Source organism: Ambystoma mexicanum, chromosome 13 (assembly GCF_040938575.1).
Source record: "Ambystoma mexicanum isolate Mex_15411 chromosome 13, UKY_AmexF1_1, whole genome shotgun sequence".
NCBI lineage: Eukaryota > Metazoa > Chordata > Amphibia > Caudata > Ambystomatidae > Ambystoma > Ambystoma mexicanum.
In genome coordinates this window covers 433944690-433959457 of record NC_090938.1, presented here as the reverse complement: position 1 = coordinate 433959457, position 14768 = coordinate 433944690, and the positions used below count along the sequence as shown (strand labels likewise).

General features: G+C 46.5%; 1 protein-coding gene across 1 annotated transcript in view; it reads right to left on the bottom strand.

Annotated features, from left to right (window-relative positions):
• Nucleotides 1–14768, bottom strand: part of LOC138521307 (sodium channel protein type 4 subunit alpha-like) — a 3496387-nt gene that overhangs the window by 2636186 nt on the left and 845433 nt on the right. The gene's annotated exons all lie outside the window — the stretch shown is intronic.

Below are 14768 nucleotides of genomic sequence, written 5' to 3'. Positions count from 1 at the left end.
TGGGCCCAGTCACTCTTCACTTGCACTGCCTCCCTGGCAACCCCTGCACTGCGGGACTGTCTGTATCCCTACAGCCCCCCCCAGCACTTGTCTGCACTTACCTTGCACTTGCCACCAGCTGGCCCTATTTATTTATTATTTTATTTCTATTCTACTTATTTGTACTGCACTCCCCCCCTCCCCCTTCCCCTTGCACTTTTTCCCTTCCCCCTACCCCTGCACTTGCGGGGTCTGAATGACACCTGGCCTAGTAGGATCGTTGTCTGTCTTCCCCTTGTTCCCCCCTCCCTGCCTCGTCGCGCCTTGAAACACTTGTGTATAGGCGCGTTACAAATGCCATATCATATCATATCATATCATATCATATCAAAGGGAAACACACGAAAACGATGGGTCTTCGGACGGCAGTTGGGAGGACGATTCAACAGATGAAGAGCATGGACCTAGTCGCATGGACGGTGTTTCCACCTGGTGCACATGCAATCGGTGCGAGCTAATGCCAAACGAGGAGGAGAACTGCTGCTGCTGTGAAAACTCGGGATGCATGGCCTACATTTCGGAAGGCGAGCCACGACCGCAATGCATCACCGAGCTGCCAGACTTCAGGGCAGCCTGCCTCACACGGTCCGTGTTGAGGATAATGATGGTGCTTATGCACGAACTTTGCGCAACTGTTCGTCCTCGTAATCCGAGTAACGAGTAAGTATACTCTGCTTGTCATGCCACTTCTATTTTATGGTCTTCTACTATATCCCAAATTACTTATACATATCATTGTAATGCACGAAAGTCATTCAATAGTGTGCAGTGTCTAGATAGCATTTGTCCGAGCAGAATGCCATTAGTTACAAGAATTGTCATTGACAACAAACGTTTATTAAACTTATCTTGGTCATTTAAAAACAGTTTGTTTCATTCCTTTTCACAGGTGGTACAGGCTGGTGGCCTATCCTTCCTTTACATGGTGGCTTCACGGGAGGCTTGGACACCGCGTTCGAAGAGTGATACCCGCCTGTGCCGTTCGTGCCATAAGAGAAACGTTCCCGAGTGACAGCGGTCAGTACAGGGGATTTTCTCGCTGTGCTACAACCTGAACTGTACAATGTTTAAAGTCTTGTATTTTTGTGTCATCAAAATAAGTTACAAAATAAAACACCACATATATTTTAACAATGGTTGTTTCGATTTTTTAAATGAATCAAGTGTGTCTCCATTCAAGGATGGACGTCAGACATCTGTGCTCGGAATGGGTGAAGTTCAGGTCGCTGTGAAGCGGGGTGGTCACTATCTAAGCTAACATAATATATTATCAATAATGCATGCACTACATAACACTTGTTCAAAGTCTTTCAGTCAGTTATGTCTCTATAAAAGTCACACATATATCTATACTATCAATTAACATTGGATTATACAGGCCTTAGGTCAAGGGTCTTGACCACTATAATACACTGTTCGAAGTGTGGGTCTGTGCTCACAAGAATCTCCGGTATGTGGCATTTGTTATTGATAGGCAACGATATACTGCAGTAGGGGTCTAATGTTAGTTGGGGATCTGCTAGGTGGGCATCATGGCGTGGTCAGTGGTCTGGCACATGAAGAGAATACCTTGCAGTGACACAGGGTCAGAATGGCAGTAAGTTTCCACTGGCGAGGGTGCGTGGGCAAGGACACGTTTGTGGAGATGAACGAGCTATGTGCTTGGTTCAGGCCGGTTCACATGCAGGACCGTGATCTCAGAGAGTGATGTGTTACATTTGTTAGCTGTTGCAAATACCTCTGGAGGTTTCCAGTCAGAGTGGGAACAAGGGTGTGGGCCATGTGCTCTGCGCGCTGTACTATCGCAGTGAGGCCTGGTCACCAAGCTGGAGTGGAAAGGGGGTACAAAAATGGATGCCCCGTGTCCTGCTCAGTGTTCCCATCTACGCGAATGTCATCCAAAGTTAACATCACATAAGGGCAAGGGGCGAACCCACTACTGGAGGCACTTGGTATGAGTTTCTACTGAGAAGTAAAGGATGAGAGGGGCCTGAGGGCCCCTCGCTCCCACACACTTGCCTGCATGCCCCAGGCCCATCCATCCCACCCCCTCTATCAAAGGCGGTTCGCACCCAGGGATGAGCGCTGGCAAGGGTGGGCTGTCACGGGCGCAAACGGCCAAGGTGCCAAACAGCATGTACACTTCAAAAGGTATCCCACGCCCAGGGGCCATCGCTCACATGGCCTCCTCAGACCCCGTGTCTCCAGGCAGGCCTCCCCGAGGCAGGCCGCACCCCTGCAATCCACATAAGTGTGTCTCCATTCAGCAGTCTTCCTGTGCCTGATCTGCACGCCCCAGGCCCATCCATCCCACCCCCTCTATCAAAGGCGGTTCGCACCCGGGGATGAGTGCTGGCATGGGGGGCTGTCACGGGCGCAAACGGCCAAGGTGCCAAACAGGCTGTACACTTCAAAAGGTATCCCACGCCCAGGGGCCATCGCTCACATGGCCTCCTCAGACCCTGTGTCTCCAGGCAGGCCTCCCCCGAGGCAGGCCGCACCCCTGCAATCAACATAAGTGTGTCTCCATTCAGCAGTCTTCCTGTGTCTTATCTGCACGCCCCAGGCCCATCCATCCCACCCCCTCTATCAAAGGTGGTTCGCACCCGGGGATGAGCGCTGGCATGGGGGGCTGTCACGGGCGCAAACGGCCAAGGCGCCAAACAGAATGTATACTTCAAAAGGTATCCCACGGCCAGGGGCCATCACTCACATGGCCTCCTCAGACCCCGTGTCTCCAGGCAGGCCTCCCCCGAGGCAGGCCGCACCCCTGCAATAAACATAATACCACGACATACACACGTCATTCATTCACAAACACACCCCTGTTTCTAATACTTTATAAACCACTTGATATGTCTCATGAGAACATCTTTGTGCTTTGCAAGTCAACTCCAGAACCTTCTACCTGAGAAGCACTGAGATCTATTCTAAATCTGCTCGTCGCCGTGCTATCTGTGACCGCTTCGAGCAAACGCTTCAGTGTGCTACCTGTGGCCATCTACCTGTTCTCCTGCAACATACTGCTCGGCCTGCTGAATCCAACTGTTTTGGTCAAGGTAAGGCCATGTATCCTAGTCATATTTCGGTCATTTTTACATTTCAATCTATTTGCTATTACAGTACCCAATAGAGCTGTGGTCATTGGTCTCATTGCTATTGACTTGAGTTTCAATTGTTATGCTATCAATAGATCTATTTATTTTCATCTGTGTCAATTGTCATCGAATGGCATCCTTCGGGGGTCCAGTCTATAATGTAAGCATGTTTCCTTTTCGTGCAAGACAGAACATCCAAGGGATGAGTCACATGGATTTTATCCCTTGAAGGAATTAAAGGTAGCAGTGGTGTATGTTAATTCAACATATGAGCCACCTGCCTATAGCAGTGATGATACTAAGGAAGAGAGTGGGAATTGAGAACGCACAAATATATCAACACGCAATGAATATAAACAGCATGATGAGAGAGAGGATAAGCAGTACAGACAGAGATAGAGAGAAAGACAGAGAGACAGAAGGGAACAAAGGACACAGCTAAGGGTATGACAATGGTACAGAACGAATGGATGGGAGGACAAATACTGCTTAAATACTGCTCAAACTAGATGACAAAGGCATTGATGGAGTTGAGAAAGAGAAGAGCAATAGAAGAAAGAGAAAGAGAAAGAAGAAGAGAGATTATATACAGAAGAAAGAACAAGTTACTTAGCCATGGTAATGTTCTTTCGACTGGATGTTCCTCCCAAGTATTCCTTATCTTTGATATTTCCAATTTCCCAGCTTTGCTGCCTCTCAATTTTATTTTTTTCAGCAGGGGGCGCTGTGCGTCGATGCCTGTCGAGTCGATATACCTCAGAGGCCTCTGTTTCGATGTCACTCCGGGTATATGTAGCTCGCCCAGCCCTCGTTGGCCTCAGTTCCGTTTTGATTGTGTTCAACGGTTACTCCCCTTGAGAAAGCTTAGACTGCAACCACAAGGGAAATTCTACTCTGGGGTAGGTTGGGAGTGGCGATAAGGAATACGTGGGAGGAACATCCAGTCGAAAGCACGTTACCAAGTAACTTGTTCTTCAAATGGATTGTGTCCTCCCACGTATTCCTTATCCTTGATAAACCCACAAAGCAGTTTACGTCATTTGGAGGTGGGAGTAGAAATTAGTGTGGTTATGCATGCACTGAGTGCAACACTGCTTTTCCAAAAGCAGAATCTTGGCCCGAGAAGGAGTCTAAAGTGTAATGTTTAGTAAAGGCGAACACAGACGACCATGTGGCAGCTGCACATATATCTTTTATCGGAACTCCCCTTTGCCAGGCAGACGAAGTTGCAATGCCCCTGATCGAATGCGCTTTGATGTTCTGGAGTGTCTTTAGCTGCCAGTTTGTAACATTCTGATATTGTTAGTATAATCTATCTGGATATAGTTTGCTTGGTAATGGCCAGTCACAATTTGTGACCTGAATAGCCCACAAATAACTGGCCATCCCGCTGCAATTTTGCCAATCTGGAGATGTAAAATTTCAGTGCATGTCTAGGGTCGAGCCTGTGAAGTCTTTCTTCTTCCATGTGGAGGGGGATAAAAAGATGGTAACATTATTTTCTGAGTAATATGAAACTCGGAAACAATTTTGGGGAGAAAATTAGGCTTCACTTTTAGTACCACTCTGTCTTTATGAAAAACAGTATGAGGAGGCTTGCAGGATAAAGCCTGTAGCTCACTCACCCTTCTGGCTGATGTTATTGCCACTAAGAAGACAGTTTTCAGAGTTAGAAGTCTTGATGGACAAGAATGTATAGGCTCGAAAGGAGCTCCCAACAAGTAGTTTAACACCAAGTTGAGATCCCATAGTGGGACTTGAAATGGGATTGGCAGTAAACATTAGTCAGTCCCTTTAAAAATTGTACTACTAAAGGAATCTTAAAGTAGGAGACTTCCTCTGAAGTGCGCTTAAAATAGAAAGCACTGCCAGATATCCCTTGATGGTACCAATCTGGAGCCCCAGATTGGCCAGATGCGATAGAAAGGATAACACCATTGGTGTATTACATGAGAAAGCGTCAACATTCTTATCTCTACACCAGCTGCAGAACTTATTCCAGCGGCAGCAGTATAAAGATTTGGTTGCTGGCCTTCTAGCCGAAAGAAAACCTCCATTACGTTGTCCGGGAGGTCCCAACCCTTGTATATCAGCCTCTCGGAAACCATGCGTGAAGGCTGAGAGTCCTGATATCTGTAAGGAGAACCCGACCCTCCTCTCGCGAGAGAAGGTCTTCTCTTTGCGGAAGACATATCAGAGGACAGATGGACATGTCCAGAAGGTCTAGGTACCACGTCCTCCTGGTCCAGTCTGGGGCAACTAGGGTCATGGATTTCCTGAACCTTGTCAACCTCCTGATTGCGTGAAGAATGACAGAGATTGGAGGAAACGCGTATAGGAGTGGAAACTCCCAGTCCACCATGAACGCGTCTCCTAGAGCTACTCTCGGAAGAAATTCCCTTGATCAGTACAGTGCACACTTCCTGTTGGTCGCGGACAGATCTACTTGAGGGGTTCCCCAAAGGGTTAAGATCTCCTGAAGGACTTCCTGAGCTATTTCCCACATATGGGAGATTGTGCTCTGCCTGCTCAGAGCGTCCTCCGTTGTGTTCTTCTCTCCGGCTAGGTGAACTGCCACAGAGAGATTCCTTCATGTATTGCCTAAAACCAGAACTGCATTGCCTCTCTGCACAGTGGTTGTGACCCTACACCTCCTCTCTTGTTGACGAAGTACATGGCCACTGTGTTGTCTGTCATTATCAGGACATTCTTTTCCCATATAGAGGGCAGAAAGGCCTTCAGCGCTAGTCTGATTGCCCTCAGCTCTAAAAGGTTGATATGTAGTTTGAACTCCGATGGAGACCAATGACCGCTGATGGTCAAATCCTTCGTACGAGCTCCCCACCCCGTGAGTCAGGCGTCCGTCACTACTGTTATCTCTGGCCATGGTTGCCAAAAAGGTTCTCCTTTCAAGATGTTCTCCCAATAGGCCTACCACTGAAGATCCAGTGAGACTCTGTTTGGGATTTGTAGGAGATCTGACATCCTTCCTGAGAATTGTGACCACTGAGTCCTGAGGGCCCAAGGAAGAGACCTCATTCTCAGATAGGCCTCTGGTACCAGAAAAATGCAGGATGCCATGAGACCGAGCAACTGCAGAAAAACAAAGACCACAAGATTTGAGGCACTTTGATATGTGTTTACCATCTGCGCTATGTGAATAGCACTCACCTTGGTTGCAAAGCTTTCCCTGAGGAAGAGTCCAGGACTGCTCCAAAGAATTGCCACTTCTGGGAAGGCGTCATGTGGGACTTCTTGAAGTTGAGGGAGAAGCTCAGCTTGTGGAGAGCATGACAAGTGCTGTCCAGATGCTCTAGAGCCTGTTCGGTACTTTCAAGCAATGGTCTCGAGGGGTACAGTCTGGTGCTCTCTTTAGAATAGGGAGGCAGTAACCATGGGCAACAGTTTGTAGTGCCCAAGCATATGCTGTACTACTTCGCCATTCTTTCAAATGCTGGAATAATCTGCCTCCCACCACTGTCAAATGTTTTAAATTTTCAAAGTGGTTTTGTGGCAACGGTTGGTGCATAAGGCAAGGCAGCGGATACTGCTGCAGCTCCTCTGCCTGTTCGCCCTCGCTCGACCGTCTCAAGGTTGCCGTCTCTGTCCCCTCGAGTTAAACTGAACTCTTCCTCTGCTAATTTAGGAATAGTAACAAAATGAACGATTTCTCCATCCCTGAGCAGAAGATAGAGCTGTTCAACCTTGTTGGGGCTGCCTAAAGGCCTGATTTAAAGATTTCACTTCTGCCTTGGACAACTGCAACTTTTCAAGACTTTCATATGCTCCAGATCCAAACAAGTAAGACCCTTCAAATGGCATATCCAATAATCTGGATTGCACGTCAGAAGCAAACCCTGATTTACAAAGCCAGGCAAATCGTCTAAGCACTGTACCAGCAGCCATAGAACAGCTAATACAATCTGCAGTTTCTATCCCTGACTGTAATAATTGGCACATAGCATCTTTACCGTCCTGAATAATACTCATAAAACCATCCCTTTCTCCTCCCTCTGGGATGTGTTCAGATGCCATGGCTATAACCTCCCACAAAGTGTAGGTGAACTTCGCTATAGCACAAGTTGCATTTGTTGTTTTCAGTGCCATACTCCCTGTGGAGAAAACTTTCTACCCCATGGCATCAAGCCGTTTATCCTTCCTGTCCAGAGGGACTGTTGGATAGGTTGCTCCCTTAGATGCAGCAGTAGTTGCTTGTACAACAAGGTTTTGTGGACTCAGATGTTTCGAAAGAAAATCTGGATCCACTGATGATGGTCTGTATTTTTTAGCGAAGTCCTTGCGAACCGTAGGGATGGTATCTGGATTTTTTCAGTTCTTTAGGACTCTATTTTTCACTGCTGTATGCAGGTCCCATGTACAAAATATCTGTAAGGTCATCCTGTTCATATCATATTCAACAGATGATATACCCCATCCAAGGTACTCAATAACCTTTGCCATTACTGATCTATAAAATGAAACAGCATGACCTGAACCTTCAGGAGTGCCAATACCAACCTCTGGAGAGGTGTCTAGACCTCTGGCATCATGCAGAGTGTCCAGAAGTTATCTAATTTTAGATTCTTGGGATATCAGCTCCTCTGGAACCCCAGGAGTCCCGTATTCCCTCCAAAACTATAAAAAGGGCTTACTTACTCCACCTCTTCCTCATAAATAGAGGCCATGGACTTAAAATAGTCTTTTTTTCCCTGAGGTTTAAAAATGTTCGCCTAACTTTCAATAGGTCTCGAGGGCTTCGACCCTGACAGTATCACCGATGAATGTGCCGGAGAAGGAGGATTCCTTCGAGGCGTCGAGGCCGTGAGAGGCTTTCGAATCCCTCAAAGCCTACGACCTACTCTCCGGGCCCTCGTGTGCGCTGTCAGTGGTTTTCACAGATGATAACCTGTCGGCCTTTTGCACGATAGGTTCAGCAGTATCTAATGACTTCAAATAAGGGGCTGGCTTTGCCACCTTCTCAAACACCTTTAACATCTGCCAGCGGAGGTTTGCCAGTTCCACTTGACTAGTCCCCTTTATAGGAAATCATACCTGATTCCCTTCAGGCGAGGAATCCGTAGAAGATGACCTGGAGCGATGGCTCTTTTTCTTTGATCTCCTCGAAAATAATGAGGACTGCCAAAATCTCTAATGCTTCAAAATGTTACTGTGCCTTTGGGCCTGGTGCAGAGATCTACCTCTTGGGCTCTTATCTTTCAGCAAAACGTTTGTGGGGGTCACCGAAAACAAACTCAGGAATCGTTTGCCCAAAGCGAGTTTCCCCTTCCTCTCCTTTAACACTTTTCCAGTCATAGACTGGAACGAGACACAACCTTTGACGATGTGGCCACCCACAAGCACCAGAGACGTGCTCGAAGAGGACGGTTTATGGACATCTTAGCCGAACACTCAGCACATTTCTTGAAGCCCGTTTTCGGGGTATGAGTAGACATTTTTTTGTAATGAACTCGTAACTAAGCAGTAAATAACATGCTGAGGCGAAGAACCGTTTCGAGCAGCTGTGCGGAAAAACGGAACTGAGGCAATGGGTGTGGAGCGTGCTATATATACCAGCGTCTACATCATACTCAAGGAGGATGGAAGATCTCGAAGGACACGACGTTGACGGCGAGCAGGATATCAGAGTATATCAAAGATGATGAATATGTGGGAGGACATAATCCATTCGAAGGAGCGGTATTGACAAGTAATGAGGGAGCAAAGGCACAAATAGTGCAGTTACCGCAGCTGGATAATGTGGCATATGTCATGGATCAGAACAGGTATAATTTCATGCCAAGAGGCAGAGGGAATGGGCTTCGAGGAGGACGACGAAATGGATTTAAAAATCCTCAAGGAAGAGGAGGATTTAATGGCAGACAGTCACCGCAATGCTGGAGTTGCAATAAATTCGGACATTTAGCTAGAGTATACAGAAAGCAGGGGAGGCATGCAACAACATGAGGGGGGGATCGGATATGCTCCACAGTATAATACAGATTCACAAGGATATCACGCCCAAGTTCACACGCAACCTCAGGCATATGAACCACAATCACAACAAATACAAGTCTCAATGCAGATGCAATCACCGCAGGGGCAACAACAGCAGGCACGGACGCAACAAATACAATATATTCCAATGCAACAGGCAGGTGCATCACAATGGCACATGGATATGGGAGCCATGCAAATAGCCGGACCCACATCAGGAAGTATGGCTGTGGTAGGAGGGAATACTTTCACAGGTACAGGATGAATTTGTATCCACAATAGGACAACCCACAGAGCGACCTGATATGTTCAGTACTATCTGTGACACCAGACCCCCAAGAGGAACCAAGGGTCAAGGTGATGATAGGAGGCAAGACATTTTCATTTCTCGTAGACACTTGAGCTACTCGTTCCTGTGTCCGTGAAGGAAAATACTCAATGTCAGGAACTGCCATGAATGCGAAGGGATTCTCTGGGGCGATGAGCTTAGTTCCTTTCAGAGACGAATTACTAATTTCTATAGCTGAACAAAACATGTCTATGTCATTATTGTACTCTAGGCAAACGCCGGTAAACATACTTGGCTGTGATTTGATGACGAAACTTAACATGACTATACCTTTTACTGATGAGGGAAAAGTGTGTACAACTCCAGGGATACATTATGTAAATGTGAAAGAGCTCATGTTAGCATTTGGAGGACAGAAAGCTTTACAAGCAGTACCTCTAGACGAGGAGGTAGTTTTGTAGGGAGTAACTGTCTTATTATCACGGTTACCTAAATTGATCGGTGAGCTATTGAGAACACCTGATAAGTTTTTGTTCAGGCCAGAGATCCCTATGCACGATGAGGAAGGGCAAATTATCTGCAAGTCAATATGTTTATTTGGATCCATGGTCCATGAAACACATATAATATACAAAAACACAGTAGGAATAAAATCCTGTCCCCAGGTAAATTCTAAATAAAATATCAGTCAAAGCACATTACATGACAGTATACAATAGCATAAAATTCATACAAAAAGAATAAAACGAGGTACAAAGTGGACAATTCCTAGGCTGTAAACATTCACAGAAGGAATGACCAGCAAAATAAAAGAGAGAAAACAAAAAGCATAGTCCTCAAATCATTGGGGAGAATGCTATAAGTAGGCAAATAATATCTTACTAAACATCTAGATCCATTATGTTAACAGCCCCTTCCTATAATGCATGGCTCTTTTTAAAAAAGATAATAATGCCCATGCTGTTAAAACAGAATCTGCAGTCAAAAGAAACAAAACTGCAGGACTATAGGATGATTTCCCCATTGCAAAGCATTGGACGCATTCCCGCCGTCTCCTTTCTGCCCACACAGCCCATTACAGCCGATTTCTTAGTGTTCATCTTAATCCCCAGGTTTTCGATGAAGGCCGAATACGCGGAAATTAAAATCTGCAGTGCTCTTGGGGTCCTGGCTAGCAACACGGTATCATCCACGTATGCCAGCACAGGAAAAGCCCTGCCCCGCAGAACCGGATAATCCACCTTTGTGTTCACCAAAGCCTTTAGGAGCCCATTAATATACATTGTGAAGCAGATTGGATCCAAAACGCACCCCTCGCCAGACACCACACTTGACCTTCAAACATCTGGTGCACTGTCCCCCCGGGACACTACGCACACAAGCCTCATTTTCCCTATGTAATCCTCTAGTACCAGCAGGATGTCCCCCAGGCATCCCATGGAGCCGAGCACGGCCCACAACTTTGACTTATCTACTTTATCGAAGGCCGTGCTCAGATCTATTAATGCAAGATACACCCCCCTCACCTCTACAGAAAACTGAGTTGGACACCATTAGGTAAAGGTTGAGATTCTGCTCCATAGTGTCCACCCCGGAGCGAAATCCAAACTGCACATCAGGGAGGACCGTCTCCTCAGAAAGCCAGGCCTCTATTAGCCCCAACAAAACCCTTCCAAAGATCTTAAAAGTCATATCTAAAAGCAAGATGGGTCTGTACGACATCGGGCTGGCTGGGTCCCCCTTCTTAAAAATGGGAACATGATGGCCCTTTTCCACGTAACGGACCATCTCCATACAGGCATTAAACACGGCTGTCAGCAGCGGGGCCCACAAATCCAAGGGATCCTGAAAAAGGTCAGAGTTGATAGCAGCAGGGCCTGTAGCACGATTATGGGCTTGCTGGGTAATAGGCCGGGACACATCCTCTAACTTAAACTTCAGACATGAGTGACTCCTCCCAGATCTTTCCGCCTGAGTCCCTCCACCAAACAGATTACCAAAATACTTCACCCATGCTGTTTCTTCCACATGTGTCCTGCTAGATCTTTCCATTGCGATGGGGGTTGCACCCCCCTTCACATACATCCAAAAAGCTTTCTGGTCATTATGCCTCGAGGCATCCAGAACTCCCGCCTATGCTTCCCCTTCAATTTGCAATTTCCTTCCCTTTAATTTCCCCGATAGTTGGCTCTAGCCTGGCCAATCTCCCTCCAGGTACAGACTGGAGTTTTGAGGACCTTCAAGAGTGCTTTCTTAGCACCATTACAGGACTCATCAAACCACCCTTTTTTTTAGGCTTCCTTTTCCTCTTACTATGTACCGTAAAGTCTTTAGTCAAACCCCCAATAACTCTATAAACTGTTCCACAACCAACCCAGGGGTTGCAGAGCTATCCAGAATACCGTAGATTAAGGATATGTTCTCAGACGAGGTGTGTATGTGCAAATTAGAATCCCAAATGTTCTCCCATTTAATTCTCCTAGTAAAAGGAGCATTCACATTCACCAGACACACCGAAGTGTCTCGGGGGCCAATCCCCCAACATACCCTTCACTGTCAGGCGGATTGGGTGATCTAGTAACATCCGGAAATACTTCAAAACCCACAACCATGTCCCAGAGTTCCAAAGAAATGCAAAAATAGTCATTGTAGACGAACCTTGGTGGTTGTTGAAGGTCAAATGGTCCGGTATGCCTGGACCATTGACTGTACGTAACCCCCATTCTACAAGCCATAAACAAATTTTAGGGCCCTTAGCACAGGCCCATTCATCGTCATCTGAGCATGGGGGATACTACGACTGATCCTCTAACGGTTCGAGTAGATCCTTGGACAAACCTACGCCCATTTTGAGGTTAAAATCGCCTCCCCATATCCAATGCCCAGTACGGTTCCTCCTATTTAATAGTAATTCATTTAGGAACACCTTCACCCTTGATAGCCTATTCTCCTCAGCTTTATGGGGACTATTGTACAAGTTAATAATTAATAACGGGTCCCTCTTAGCAGGGAAAATGCAGAGCACCTGTAAGAAGTCCACATTGGTTTCCACTACCCCGACCCTACAATTAAGAGATAACTTAATTAGAGTTGTCAGGCCCCCATAACATCTTCCTCTCGCATTTTTCTTTGCAGGAATCCGAAATGATAAAAACCATCTTACAACAGGGTCTCCAAAGCCCAAGTCTCCTGCAGGAGAATGACTTAATGGGCTTTTAGAAACTGAACAATATCTGCCCTGTCAATCTTCCCCCTAGCTCCGGCTATATTCCAAGGTAACATACAGGACTCCATGGGTACCATATTAAGTGCTTTCCATTCCCCACTAAACTCTCTGCCCTGGGGCTCTACCCTTCCTTCAGGGCCCTCCTGGTCATCCAAGCAAACTTGAACGCCCCTGTGTCAATCCAAACCTTCACAAGAGGTTAGGACCTCATCCCGGTTAGCTAGCTCAGGCCCAATAGTAGACGCCCCTCCCCTCAAAGGATTCAACATTTCACAATTTGGATTTGTCCTCCGGCCCCCAGAAAGTCTGCAACCAAAAAGTGGGTACAAAGGACCCTGTGCCTGAGCTTCACTCTGGGCTTCCCCCCTTCCATTGGCTTCAAAATGACCCTTCCTGGAAACTACCACCCTCTCTAGACAGGAGTAAAACAAATCCAAAGAGACCAACCTGCTGTGGAGTCTTAAGCCATTTGGATTTAAACATCTAGAGAGGTTAGAACTGATCAAATAGCTAACCACCACTGGATCAGAAAAGGATACCACTACGCAGTCCTCCTCCATTCATTTTGGCTTTGGGCCGACCCAGCCTACCCTTCTCGCCATTAGAATGAGTCTTGGATCAATAATCGACCCAATCAGATTGGTATTTATCCAGTAGGTCGATTTGTTCATTAGAGAGATGGTCGATTCAAACCCCCCCCTCGGAAGCCCTGGTACGCCCATAATGGTCCCCACAAACAGGGCTGCTGCAGGTGGCAAATTGAGAATAGTTTTTTTTTAAATTATTATTACAAATCTTACATAAAAACATTCATTCATGACAAATACTTCTTACAAATAAATAAATAAGTAGAAATAAGAAGGTAAAACAACTTAAAATTGATCTCATAATTAGTACTAATCATAACAAGAATCACACAAAGTTACTATTTCGACGGCATACATAGTTTCAGCTCCTCTTAGTCAATTTCAATTGCCTCAAAATTCTCACCACCTCCATTGTGAGAAACCATTTGTTACCCGATATCAATCGTTCCCAATATGTGTCGGATTCCAGAGTATCAATGCTATGACCAAATCTTCCCAATTTATGGACCATTAGTGCCCAGGTCGCAGGGCAGCTACATAACACATGGCAAATTGTGGGCTTTAGCTTCAAATCACAGTCTTGGCAGGTGTCCAATGGATATATTTCCCTCTCTCTCACAAGCAGTATTTCCAAGGTCGGCAAGATATTTAGTCTGAGTCTGAGGAAATCAAGCGTCTCAGGTAGTTGGGGAAAAAAGATCTAGGTTTATCGAACATATAGAGGGGAGAAGAGAGTTTCAACACCCTCACTCTCTCAATTGTTCTGATCCAGTGCCCTCTTGTCAGACACTCTTTAACTTTTAAAACACACATGTCCAACACACCTGTGGACATGTTAGCACCAAAAGCCCCTGACTCAGACTTAAAGCTTAACTAATTCAATCCATTCCTCATAGTGTTACAGTTGACGATTGCACGGTTTTCTTAGGGGCAATTTCCTTCTTGCAAGCAGGCACTACCAACCCACTCCCTTCTATTCCCAAACACTACTCACTTTGATCACCTCCCCCTCCAAAACAACCTTCCCAACGGACTCAACCCCTACCCCAGCTCCTGCCCCAGCCATATCCAGTTCTGTCCATTTTTTAGTTAGTGCTCTAGATGAATCATCCATAATAGCCAATGTGCTCATGACCCCCGACTTAAATTCCTGTAATGAGTCAAGAACAGTCTGGAGGGGCTTAAGCTTTGTGTCCAGCGGGATTCCAACCAGAGTTTATCATCCTCCCCCCCAGAGGAGGAATCAAGATCATGGCTTGGTTCTCCTACAAAACGCCCTCCCATGGGTCTGCTCCCCAAGGGCCTACTAACCTCCCTCTCTCCATTCCCTGAGACTAACCCCTCCCTTTCCCCTTTCAGGTCTAAAACCTCAGTTCTCATTCTTCCATGCGAAGAGACCTGCAGTTGGTAGACCCCCCCATCCTTTCCTGGGGAGTAGCTGCACTGGACGCCCTGCTTTCTGGGACCCTCTGCCCCACCAGGCAACCCATCTCGGCCCTAGAGACAGAAATAGGGCTCCCTCCTATAGCAGAGGC